Raw genomic sequence first — 12,277 nt, 5'->3', positions numbered from 1 at the left:
GCAAAAGAAATAAAGTTCTTAGCCCCATGGCCTGACCATGCTCACACACCCAGCAATGTGAGTAGCCACTCGAGCTCAGTACCAAATGGTAAGAGTGACTCCAGGAAGCTGGGAGGGGAGTGACCCAGGAAATCAGGCTGGAAGGGAATGGTGGATTGTGACATCAGACACCTACTCCCATCTCTCATGTGTCCCTCCACAAGTCCCTTTCCCTTATTAAGGACCTTGCAAGCACTGACATTCTAGAATCCAATAAAGCCATGTTTTCTAAGATGGATTAGACTTGAAGTTACCCCAAAGGAAAATATTCATTAGGTTCAAAAGACAAAATTCCCCCACTGCCCCTGCAATACCCACCTTGGTCCATCACACCCAGGTCCCAAAAGACATAACCAAGGCCAAGTGCAGCCAAGGGCCTTCCCATTACTTTAAGTGGAGTAGCTTCCCTGGATGCCCACACCCATCTCATCCCCAAACATGGGCTGTCCGCCCTGGCAGGCTCAGTATCAAGTGCCTGCTGTCTTCCTCCTCACATCCTCGCTGACCTTAAATAGCCATTGCTCTCGGTTCCTGCCCTTTTGTCTCACCATATGAGACTCCTCCTCTTTGAAGAACCTTCCAGAGGCCTCAACCAAGACAGAAGATTTCTATGTGTGGGATTTGTTGTTCACAGAAGGCTTTGACCCTTGAGCTGTATTGCTGCTGTGAGTCTCTGGTGAAAGAGGAGCAATGAATGAGAACCTCTAGTTATTAAGGCCAAGGCTTCACACTCAAGGACAACAAACAATTCCCAGCCTGCTTCTGTTTCTGGGAGTAAGTCATTCTACCTACAAGGGCTTTGCTCTTGTCTTGACTCTGCAAGGTGATGGCACTTGGACCCAATAATCAGATACATCTCAAGCAAGCTGGTACTCTGTTGAACTATCTGGTTCTCTGTGTCAACTTCACACAAGCTGGAGTCATCAGAGAGGAAGGAATCTCAGTTGAGGAAATGCCTCCATGAGATCCAGCTGGAAGGCATTGTCTCAATTAGTGATGGGTGGGGCCATCCCTGGGCAGGTGGTCCTGGGTTCTATAAGAAAGCAGACTGAGTAAGCCAGGGGAAAAAAGTAAACAGCACCCCTCCACTCCTGCCCTACTTGAGTTCCTGTACTGACATCCTCCAATGATGAACTATTATCCTAAAGTATAAGTATAATAAACCCTTTCCTCCCCAACTTGCTTTTTGGCCATGGTGTTTCATAGCAGCAATAGAAACCCTAAGACATCTATTTTTGTTCCTGATGAAGACTTGTGACGAAGTTTTGAAGTGCCGTTGCTAGCACTTCCTGAACAGTGTGCTGTTCATGGATCATGCTGATTGCTGCATCAGGACTGATGCAGTAAGGAGGGTATGGACCATGACTTCCAGGAGCTTATGATGGACTGCCACGTGGTGGTGATCCCTGAGAAATCCATTTTAGAGATACGAGATACAGAGATAAAAAAGAAAGCCTGCCTTGGTATGGAGTTTGAGGAAAGGAACATTGACCATCAGTCTAGGGGAAGAAGACCTTCAGAAAGAATGCATTTCCACAGTTGAGACCAAGAAGACTCTACAAAGATGAACAGAAGTCTGTGTCCACTCAGGCTTTCCTCAACAACATCAGGTCCTCCCACAAAAATACTATTTCCAGGAAACCAACATTCAAGTATGGGAACCAACATCTAAATATGGGGCTCTCGCCATAGAATCAGAATACTTAATCTTTAAAAAATGCTTTAAAAAAAAAAACCTCAGGATTCTGGTGCAGATACCACCTTCTGGCTAGGCCCAGGTTATCCTGTTTATCCTCTAGATTATAACTTCATCCTTATTTGAGAAAATAACTAATTGGCCCATGGAACTTCAGCTTTGTCCAATAAGCACTGGTTAGGTGATATGTGGTTTGAACATGAATAGTCTCCATAGGCTCATGTATCTGAATGTTTGGTCATCAGGAAATGGCACAATTTGAGAAGAATTAGGAGGTGTGGCCCTGTTGGTGTAGGTGTGGCCTTGTTGGAGTAGGTGCGGGCTGTTGGAGGAAGTATGTCACTTTGGGTGAATTTTGAGGTTGTCAAAAGACCGAGCTAGGACCAGGGGCTCTCTCTTCCTGCTTCCTGTAGATCCATATGTAAGACTCTCAATTACTTTTCTGCCTGTGTGCCATCATGCTCCCTACCATGATGAAAATGGGCTAAACCTCTGAAACTATAAGGAAGCCATAATTGTTTTCTTTTTATAAGAGTTGCCTTGGTCATGGTGTCTCTTCAAACACTGGAACACTGTCCAAGACAGAAGTTTAACTGCTGTTGTGGTCCAAGAAACCTGATCTCTTAGAGCCACAGAAACAGAAAGATGGTATAGCCATGAGGTCCACCTTCTCTAAGTTCAGAACCTAATGCTAACAAACTTGCTACCTTCAAATCCAGCTAGTTCCGAAACAATTCTAAAATGTGCGGCAGATAAAAAGACCTGGCTTCCAGGCAACAGAGATCTACCTCCCGAGAAATTAACTTGTATAAAGAAAACTGTGATTTCATACTGTGAGCACTGTTATTAACAATGATGACAATGCCTGGGATTCATTAGTCAAAGAAGTTGTTGTTCTTATGGGAAACTACACATTCGTTCCAATAAACATCTGCGTTGAGTCAAAAAGCCCTGCTTGGCTTGTGTGCTACTTCATGCACTGATGAGTCTGGTAAGTTGTTTACATGTTTCAAAAGTGTGTTCTATTCGATTAGGATCACTGTACCATGAAGAGAGAGAATCCGATGGGAAGACTGAGTTATAGATACAAAAGCATGTCTCTGGTTTTATTGATTCGTTCTGTCTAAAAGCCCTACACTATTGTCCTTGCCAATTATCAAGATACCATAAAGCAAATGTCTCAGCACACAAATTATATTACTTGAATACCACCCATATCCAGATTAGAAAGGGTTTTTGTTGTGTTTTGGGTTTTTTTTTTTTTTTTTTTTTTTTTTGGTTTCTTTGTTTTTCTTTTTGTTTTTTCAATTTGTATGTTCAATGTCTACTTCAGAGAATCATGTCTATATATTGTAACATGTCTACACTGGCATATTCAAGATTGGAATACACACCTTCTTTCTGCTCTAAGTTACTCTTGCCTACAAAGACATGACAAAAAACAAACAAAAACAACCTACCTATGACACTTTTCAAACAAGCGGTAGGCAAGATGCAGGGAGCAGAAATCAGGATCACTTACATACAGAGCCCTAGCAAATCTCAGTCTAGAATCAAGCTTGAAACCAAGACGTGAGACCTGAAACAGTGAAGGTTGACTTCATTAAACGACAACAAAACAAAATGCTTTCCTTCCCTTGTTGAGATTATTGAATCCATAAATTGGCAGAAAAAATTTTGAGAAATTATAAACTTAGCTCAAATATACCAAACTTTTACACACACTCTCTCTAATTAAGCCCCAGTGACAACCTGTGATGAAATTCCTCCTCAAATCCCCATTCTACAGTGAATCAACTGAAGTACTGCAGTGGATCCTAGAAGCAGAAACTTCCCGCACCTACACCTACACACACACACACACACACACACACACACACACACACACACACACACCAGAGCCCCGGATCTTGCTGTATGATATAATGTTCCAAGGCCCCACTGAAGGAGGCCTCATTAAAGTTGGTTCTAGAACTGGGACATGAAATGTACAAGATGAGCCTGGAGCATCTTGTAGTTCATGCCAGAAAGTAAGGAAACATTCAACAACCTCCTTAATGATGGGGACATCTCCAAGAGGCAAAGAACCAACAGAAAGAGCTCCAGTGGACAAAGTTGGAACAATTTGAGCCACAAAACAAAGTTGTATTGAATAATAATCCAAAATATAAAACAAGTAACCACAGTACATATTTTATGAATAAATTGTTTAATGAATACATAAATTGTGAAGGAGACAAGCCTGCTGTGAAATTTGCCCATCCCTTAAGGGTGAGCAGTACATAATAGTCTTCTAAAAGGCACACTCTGGGGCTGGGTGTAGCTCAGCAGAAGAGCACTTGCCTAGCATGCAGGAGGCATCAGGTCTAGTCGCCCACCACACACAAAAGAAAAAGCACAGTACAGGAGGAAGGAAAGAGTTAGTCCACAGTGCAGGCACCAGTCGACCCTACCTCTGCCAGGAAGTGAAGGTTACTACCAGCAGTAAGATGCCATAGTGAGGCTGAACATGCTCTGCATCTCCCCGTTCTTCCCCACAAACTCTACAACCCCTGTCTAACTGTGAGGGATGTGTCAGACGTATTATAGCAGAAGAATATTCTACAAAGTATGTGGCCAATGCTCCACAAACTATTCAGATCATAAAAAAGAGGGAGGGATATGATTAAACAAAAAACTGTCACCACCAGCAGATGATCAGAATGGGTTCTATTGTGCCTCCCCCACAACACATTGATACTCTAAACCCAAGTACTTCCACATGTGAATTATTTAGAAATATCTTCATTACTGATGGGATTAATTAAGAAGAGGTCATCCTAGAGCCAGTGGACCTTTTATGCAGGACAGCTGTTATCCTAAGAGGAGATATGAATACACAGGGGAGAGCACCATGTCAGTAGCATTCTACAAGTCAGGGAGTGCCAAGTCACCACCAAGACCCCAGAAGACAAGAGCAGGTGAGGAAGATCTTGGTTCTAGACCTCTGGAACATGAAAATAGGAGGCCTCACAGGCAAATGCTTCTTGTGTGGGATCCTGGAACGGGGTTGGGGAGGTAGGGGATGGAATTAGGCAAACACTAAGGAGATTCAAACAAACTATGGACTTGGTTGCTAGTGATATATCCATATTGGTTCCTTGATTATAGCAAAAGTGGCACTCTATTGTAAACTGATATAAAGCATTTCTGAAACAGATACAACTAGTGTAGGCTGTATCATAGCTGTCTGTGCCATCATCGTGATCTTTGTAAATGAAAACTGTTCTAAAATGGAGACTTTAAAAATTATGTGACTTGTCAGCCAGAAGGTATAGTGGGCTCTGGGGCCTCATCCCTGAGCAGGCACACCAACTTTTGAAAGGGAGGCTACACACAGCTTCAAATTGGGAGCTTACGGACGTACAGACTCCCAGGCCTTTGTCCTGTCTGGGGTAAAGTTTGAACATTGGAACTTCTTAGAAGACCCCCAGATGATGGTAACAGATGTCCAGTCTGAGAACCCCTGTTCTGAGCTATCCTGCCCATATGACATGGCCCTTCTGGGAGACTTGAGAACCATCATTTTCCAGGCTTCAGCCTTTGACTAAATTGATTCAGCTGATAGGAGATAGGGATGGGGTAAGGTGCCCTGGTGCCCTAGCCTGTGATCCAGAACTTTCCTGTGACTCAGTAGCAATGCCATCACTAGGTCATTCCTGCTTCAGTGTCTTCCTAAACAGAACTCATTTACTTACAAATAATAAACTAAGAAAAGGAAAGCACCCAGAAACTGGGGAGCATATTGGGGAACAAGAAGATAAAAGGACCCTGGTATCTTGGGGAATCTGAGTGACACAGTGTCCCTCAAGAGACAGGCAGGTCTGAGGAAAGAACCCCACACCATCTGGGGACACTGGGGGCTGTGGGGTTATGGACAGCCTTGGAAGCTTTAGGTTTGGGGGATAGGGAAACTTGAGCTTTCTGAACCAAGGAGATGCGTGGTGTTTCAAATGTGTTAATGCAGGGAATGAACACACGGAGACCCAAGATGGCTGCAAGACATCAGGCAAGAGACCTAGTGTTCCTCTGCAAGGCCCAGCCCATGCAGAGGGTGGCTCTGTGCATCTGCAGTTCTGAAAATCTAGGACCAGGCCCAAAGAAAATGTCTTTAGCTAATCTCACCTTCTTGAATACTTCTGACAGAAACAGCAAAAGAAGAAATGGCTCACGGACCAAAACACAAAGGGACTGATGTCTTTCCAGGGCCCTGGTCTTTTTCTGCCTGCTGGCAACATGCTAGGAAGGAAGCATGGGCTACTCTGAGCTTGAGACAGGGAGACAAACAGGGCCTTCGAAGTGCTCTCCTGCATCTGGTACACATTGGTGTTTTTCCCCCCAAAGAGATCAAGAAAATGTCATTTGGAGGCATAAACACAGGCTCAATTCCCAGCAATGAGCTTCTGATCACAGGAAAGAAGAGCCAGGGCCATTTCAACATCAAGGCAGATCACAAAGGCTCCAAGGAAGTTCCCCCAGAGAAATGGGGGACAGAGCAGTGTTACAAGGAAAAGGTGTGTCTCATCCAAGTGGTGCCCAGGGCATATGTGTGTGATGAATGACAGGTCAGAAGAGGTGGGAATGCCCTACCCTCACAGCTTCTGCTAGTCCTGTGGTTGCCCCTACAAAGCAAGAGGTCTCTGAGAAACAAACATGGGGAGAATCCCCTGCTTATATGTCCAGGGATGGCTGGCAAAAAGCCCAAATGAACACTGGAGTGTTTTGAAGATCTCCATATGGTCCTAATGAACCACTGTTCTAGACTATTCTGCCAGAATGCACCCTCTGAAGAATGTGGCAGCCTGTTTTTCCCAGACTTAAGACTAGGATTGAGGTCATTCAGTAAGAACCAGACAGGAATGGAACCAGGGTAGCATTATTCAGAGGTGGGAGCATTTTTAGGAGGTAGCTCTTAATGATAGATACTTGGGTCACAGGGGCCATGCCCTCAAAAGATTGTGGTGACCCATTCTCTCCCTTTGTCTCTGTTTCTTGGCTTAAAATATCAGTGCTTAGTCTAACATGCACACTTACCATTGCTATCCACTGCCTTCATGAGAACTGGCCCAAAAGGAACATTATGCCCTTGAGCTTCCAGAGCCCTTAACCAAAATAGGCCTTGCTTTTCTTAAGTGTTCTGCATCAGCTATTTTGTTACAGTATCACGATGCTCCATTCTACAGTGATTAGCCAGCATCAAACCCTCAGATCCTCCGGCTCCAGATAGACGCAGCCCAGGCCCCAGGTCTCAGAAGCTGTTGACCCAGTTAGAAAGTGAGGACTTTTATCTCCCCTTGGTTATTTATCATGTGATGTTCTTTGCCAACTCCTACAACCATGTGGTTTATTTAATACATGCCCAAGGCCTGCCAATGGGACCCATGATAACTGAATGTGTTCCTCTAAACAACTCAACAACATCACTGTTTTGGTTGACCCTGTGTGTTCAATTCCTAATTGGCAGTCTGGGCTTCCCACTAAGTCATTTTTATTTCAGTGCATTTTAAAATTATGAAATACTTCAAACATGCTGGAAAAAAATAGACACAAATCTGTGTCCTACTCAGATGTGATGAAACCTCACTCTGTGTGAGGAACTCCAACAGGACTCCAAAGCATGCAGTGAGATGGTGTCATGAGAGGAAGGAGTTCTGACACTGGCTGTGAAGTCACAACTCTATCGTGGACTCAAAGTCACTACCACATATGTCCTCTGTGCCTCCCCCAGTGACTTCCCCTTACCCTTTAAACTTCTGTGTGTGGAGTGTCCTGAGTTCCAGTCCTCAGGACTCTTCTCTATCCACTCTCATTCCTGGATAGCATCACTTAGTCTCTGAACATTTAGTGTTGCCTAAGCACAGACGACTCTGTTTTTCTCTAGTCGGGGCCTCCCTTCTGAGCCACTGACACCACACCATTTCTTAGATCCAGTGTCTAAAAGAATGTCTAAAAAAAATTCCAACCATCACATCCCAAACCATTCCCCCAGAATTACCCACAAATTATTCCTGTGGTAGTCTCCATCTTAGGAAGTGGCAACCCCATTCTTCTGGTTTATTAGCTCAACACCCAGAGCCCTACTCCTCTCTTCCTTTTAAAGCCCCCTGGGTCATCAGAAGGTCCTCTCCAATCTGATTTTAAAACACATACACTTGCCGACACCACAGCGCCAGCCTCCACTCTACAATAGGCCTCCATTGCCTCGTGCAGGAAAGCACAGCCTTGACAATCTTCCCTTTTTTCAGTCCCTCAGCAACCTATTAACACAGTGTCCATGAATTAGAGAACATTACTCACTGCAGTTCAAAAGCCCCTCGTAGTCTCTGGTATTTGAGTACTTGGTCCCTAGTTGGAGGCTTAGGAAGTATAAACCTTTTTGGGTTCACTCTCTGTTTCCTGTGAGCTCTCAGTTATGTTGCCTGCCTGCAACACACTTGGTGGTGATGGACTCTTACCCCTCTGGAACCATAATCCCAAAGTAAATCCTCCCTTCTATGAGTTGCCTTGGTCTTGGAGTTTTATCACAGTGAAACAGAAGTAAGTAATACAGACATTGACACCAGGAAGTGGGCTAGTGCTGTGACAATTCTGACTATATAGGCTTTCGGAGGAATGAAGATGGCTCTGAGACTTTGGTGATGGGGTTGTCTTTCTGTATGTTTGACTTATTGGATGATGAATAAAACACTGTTGGCCAATAGGGAGCAAGATAGGCCGGTCTAGGAGATGAGGAGAATTCTGGGAGGTGTAGGTAGAAAGCAGTTGCAATGTGATCCCGACAAGAGACGATGGGACTCAGACGTTCTCTGGTAAGATAACACCATGTAGAAATACATAGATAAATAGTTATGGGTTAGTAATTAAGACATAGCTGGCCAATAAGAAACCTTAGTTATTGTCCAATAGCTTTATAATTAATATAAGTCTTTGTGTGTTCATTTGGGGCTGACACAGCTGTGGGACCAGGCTGGCAAAAAAGAATGCTCATTACACTTTGAACTAGAAAAGTGGTTGAACATTGTAATCCCAGCAGTAGCGTGGAAGTCAGCAGCACTGAGAGTTAATGTGCACTGTGGAGGCCCAGATGAAAGGCTTCAGGGAACAATATCAGCACCTGAGAGCATTCTTGTGATTGTTTGGGAAAGAATGTGACTGTTTTCTATCATTATCCTAAGAACTTCCCTAAGGATAAATTTTAGAAATTTAAAAAATAAGGATATAATAATGGAGTAATTTCTTTGGCAGAGGAGATTTCAAAACGTAGTTTATTAATGATTACTCTTATACTAACTTATTGTTACAGCCAAAGCTTTTATTAAAAGAGATAAGCTTGATGCCATTAAGGAGGCACAAATCTGCAGTGGAATAAAGGGAAGGGTGCCATCAAGGCAAGGTCCTGTCCAACTGGATGCCCACCTATGACAGGAAAAGGCCTAAGAGCATTCTGCTTCTAGAAATGAACAACAAACAAAAGCCACAGCAAACCTGACTCAAGGAGTCCGGCTTCCTTCTAGGGGATAATGAATTTGGTAGTGTTGTCCACCTGGTACTGGCTTTAGAGCCATGAGGATTATATGAGTAAAGGGGTCATGGAATCTTCTCCTGCAGGTTCAGAGCCACAGAGGCCAGGCATATGGCAGGAATGTCCCTGCATGGGGGCCCCGAGAGGCCATTGTGTTTAAGTATAAAAGTGAAACCTGGGTGGTCCTAGAGACACCAAAATGAAAGAGGTACCAGAGAGTCGTGAGGTGTCTGCCACAGGAAGTGGCACCTGCCCACAAGACAGATGCATGTCACAGGCAGCAAAGCTGCAAGGACAGGGCCACCCAACCTGTGACATCAGACGTGGAACTACAGGATTTGGAGTTTGCCCTGCTCAGTTTCAGCCTTGCTTTGGCCCAGAATTCCCTCACTATGTCCTCACTTCCTTCCTTCTGGAATGGTAATGGATATTTTGTGACATTATATTTTGGAAAAATATAATTTACTTTTTTATTTTACAGGGGATTACAATTAAGAGATTGCCTTTAATTTCAGAAGAGACACTGAACTTTGGAATTTTGAACAGTGTCCTGACTAAAAGAGTAGGGACTTGAGAAGTTTGACTAAATGCATTTTGCATTACAATATGGTTGCAGCTGTATTTGGAGAGCTTAGAATGAGAAGGGTCCCATTGTCGGAGACAATATTTTGTTTTGAGTTGGTGCTTCCTGGGAACATTTAGCAGGTGTGGCCTTGCTGGAAAAACTGTGTCAGGGACTGGGCTTTAAGAGTTTAAAGACTCTTGCCATTTCAAGTTCACTCCCTCCGTTTCCCGCTAGCAGTTTGAGATGTGAACTTTCAGCTGTTGCTGCTGTCATGCTGGATACCTGCTACCATGCTTCTCCAACATGATGGTGATAGCCCCATCCTTCTGAAACGGGAAGCCCTAAATATACCCTTTCTTCTGTAAGTTCCATTGGTCATGGTATTTTATCAAAGCAATAGGAAAGTAACTAACACATCCACTGGCTTCCACTCCAGTGGCTTCCGGTCTAATTTATATTTAAAAAACCCAGCATGTCAACCATGACTTGGGTATGTGACCTATGTTTATATGCTCAGAGCTACACTCCTACTTCTTTTACACTCCAGTCACAGAAAACATTTCCAGTTGCTTCTATTTCAAGGCCTTGACACAAGCCACTGTTCCCACTTCCTTCCGCTTTTCTTTCAAATGTTACTTTGTTATTGAGATGACTCCCCAACCCCTGCTAGCTGTGCAACCTACATATGTAACTCCGACCCCTTCTCTTTCTATTCATGCTACTTTCTAATCTTATAAACAATTAAATATGCCAGCATCTTATTACTACCATCAACAGGGGCTAGTTAACCTCTTAGTCCTCTGTTATGCACTTACTCAATGGGCTTTTGTTGAGTGAATAAATCCTGCACATAACAAACATCTTATTACATCTGCAACTATTTCTACTTCCATAGAAAAGCCAATGTAAAGAATTATTGGGCTTATTATAAAAAATGAGGAGATAAAACTGCCACTCCCCTAAATCCATATACTTCCTAAGTTCATTTAAATATTTATCCTTATTCTCTCAGATAAGGGCAGCTCTCACCCCACCCCATCAAAGATGTTCCCTTTTTCAGCAGGCAGAAACCATCACAGAAGTCCACAGCTGGTCACATTGCAGAGCACAACTCACCAGGGGATGTTCAGCTCAAGCTGATACATCTGCAATGCCATCCCTCACCTAAGGTTCAGGAACCATTAGAAGAGGCAGTGTAAAGAAACAAAAGACCAGAATGCCTGCTGGGAGATAGTATCATCTGTCTAAACGGGGAAGCTGTGTCCATGAAATCTCAGCAATATGGTCATATAAACAAGACAATGACAACACTAGTGGACATGGCAATATAGAGATGGGAAATCTCTCAAGGTCCTTGCCCTACATGAAGGGCTGTAGGCAATCAATGGCTGCTGAAAAGGGAGAATCATTCCTCTCTGGGGATGAGCTCCCTAAGAGGTTATCCATTCACAAGCAGCCCTAAACAAATATACATGCGAGCTGAACTAATGGGACTGATACATGTGTATAACAGTAATTGAATAAAAGAGGGAGAATTTGGGAGGGAGTGAAGAAAACACAGGGGGAGTTGGGGATAGACGTGGGGGTAGAAATGATGTAAATACAGTATTTGTGTATAAATGTTTTTAATGGCCTAAATAAAAGAGAAATGGGAGAATAAAAACACAAGCTGAAACATTGCACAAGGCCAAGCCTTTCGAGGTAACTGCCTTTCAGAATAAGCTTCCTCAAAGAAAGACAAGTGTTCGATGGATGAAAGTTTGCTTCAAAGGAATAAAGAGAAGGACAATGCTAAGAATTTATCAAATTAAGAACAAACTCCAAACTGGTAAAGGTGTATGAAAACTCTGGGGTAACTGTTCTATAGCACATTGGATGGATGAATGCCAAGAAGCCCCTGAAAATGGCCAAGGATAGAGATAACTGAACAGGGCAGAAGCAGAGTCAACAAGGGGATGACCAGCCCAGGTAACAGTGAGCCAGCACTAGACCAAAGGTGTCTAACTCCTAGGCCAGGAAGATTTCTGCACTGGAGACACACATTTCCCTGCCTTCTCGAGAAAATCAGGCAGCTTTCATTTCTCTCCTGCATTTGTGCCAGGACCCAGACAATGCCAAAAATGGCACCAGAGGAAATTCCTACAGTCGGGAGTCCTACAGAGAGACAGAAGGAGACTTGGAAAAGAATTAAATTCTTCTTGGGGTATTGTAACCAGTAGGAACAGGGTCCAAAAAACCACTAGTGTTTTCTGTTTGAGATTTTTAAAATAGCAATCTTTGAAGAATGGAATGTGGTCACCATGCTTCTGGAAAAGTGAAGTCATTGCTGTGAAATAAATAGAAAGACATGGAAAGAAATTGCTATGGATTGCATCAAAATAACCCAGTTTTTAACCTGGGCTGAGAAACTCATCCT

The 12,277-nt window shown here is 43.5% G+C and overlaps 1 protein-coding gene across 1 annotated transcript in view; it reads right to left on the bottom strand.

Annotated features, from left to right (window-relative positions):
- Nucleotides 1–12,277, bottom strand: part of St6gal1 (ST6 beta-galactoside alpha-2,6-sialyltransferase 1) — a 766,154-nt gene that overhangs the window by 533,243 nt on the left and 220,634 nt on the right. The window lies entirely within an intron of this gene.

This window comes from Phodopus roborovskii, unplaced genomic scaffold, assembly GCF_943737965.1.
Source record: "Phodopus roborovskii unplaced genomic scaffold, PHOROB, whole genome shotgun sequence".
Lineage (NCBI taxonomy): Eukaryota > Metazoa > Chordata > Mammalia > Rodentia > Cricetidae > Phodopus > Phodopus roborovskii.
This window is presented reverse-complemented; position numbering and strand designations above follow the sequence as displayed.